Source organism: Alligator sinensis, unplaced genomic scaffold (genome assembly GCF_000455745.1).
Source record: "Alligator sinensis unplaced genomic scaffold, ASM45574v1 scaffold987_1, whole genome shotgun sequence".
NCBI lineage: Eukaryota > Metazoa > Chordata > Crocodylia > Alligatoridae > Alligator > Alligator sinensis.
In genome coordinates, this window is record NW_005842574.1 from 777,472 (window position 1) to 778,610 (window position 1,139).

General features: G+C 57.9%; 1 protein-coding gene across 1 annotated transcript in view; it reads left to right on the forward strand.

Annotated features, from left to right (window-relative positions):
* The window catches only part of PUF60 (poly(U) binding splicing factor 60), a 50,391-nt gene that overhangs the window by 422 nt on the left and 48,830 nt on the right, over window positions 1-1,139 (forward strand). The window lies entirely within an intron of this gene.

Consider the following 1,139-nt stretch of genomic DNA (forward strand, 5'->3'; position numbering starts at 1 on the left):
GTGCCGCTCGCCGCGGCTGCCCCGCGGGGGAGTCGGGCTCAGTGCCTGCTTGTGCCGTGGCTGCCCGGTATCGTTCAGCGCCAGCGCGAGATGTAGGCTGCACGGGCCCGTGCCCGGCGGTGGCCCCCAGCGCGCTGGAGCAGGGCTTCTCCGGGTCAGGTTGCTTGGGAGCGCAGCCCGGAGCGGGTGGGAAGCTCCGGAGATCTGAGGCTCAGTGCTGGCCCCAGACCGATAGTCAGCCAGCGCCGTGACGGGAGCGTGTGCCGGTCTCGATGGGCAGAGTCGGAGGCGCGGCGCAGCGAAGTCACTGGCTGCGGAGTGTGTTGTGGGAGGAAGCGGATAAAGCTGCGCCGTGCGCGTCGCTTGCTGAAGAGCAGGGCTGGCGCTGCCGCAAGGAGACGGGCGTTCGTAGCGTCCTCTGCATGTTAGTCTGGGGCAGGGTGGTGTTCGGTGATCGCTTAGTCTTTTGTTTTTGCAGTTGTCTTTCATTCGCGCACTCCTCCGAGCGTGCCCAGAGTACCCGACGTTCTCCTTGAGCGCGCGCGGTGGCACGGGCATCCGCACCACTTACCGCTTCCACTGGAGGTTGGTCCTAGTCCAGCCTGTGAGGAGCGCTGCAGCCCAGGTCTGTCTGGGGCCCGAGCGACTGACGCCCCCGAGTTAAACCATTGGTCACGTGCCCACGTGAAATGTATGTTTCACAAACTGCCGGGGCTCAGGACAACTGTAAAGTTCATGAAAGAGCGTGAGAGGGATTCGGAGTAACAGCCACACAGACTTCTGCTAATTCTCAGAAAATGTGGTGAGGTTTGCGGAAACAGAGTCCAGTAAGCGAAGATGGCATTTAAGGCCTCATTTTAAAGCCATGCAGAACTATGTGAAATTGACTCTACAAATACCAAATTGACAACTTGTACACTTGTAGCACCTGTGAGTACAAATTAGGTGCATAATTACATGTACTCTTTTCATGTGGAGTCATGTGCCTGTCTGCTTTAACTTAGCTGAAGGATTCATAGATGTTAGGGTCGGAAGGGACCTCAATAGATCATCGAGGCCGACCCCCTGCATAGGCAGGAAAGAGTTCTGGGTTCAGATGACCCCAGCCAGATGCCTATCTAACCTCCTCTTGAAGATCC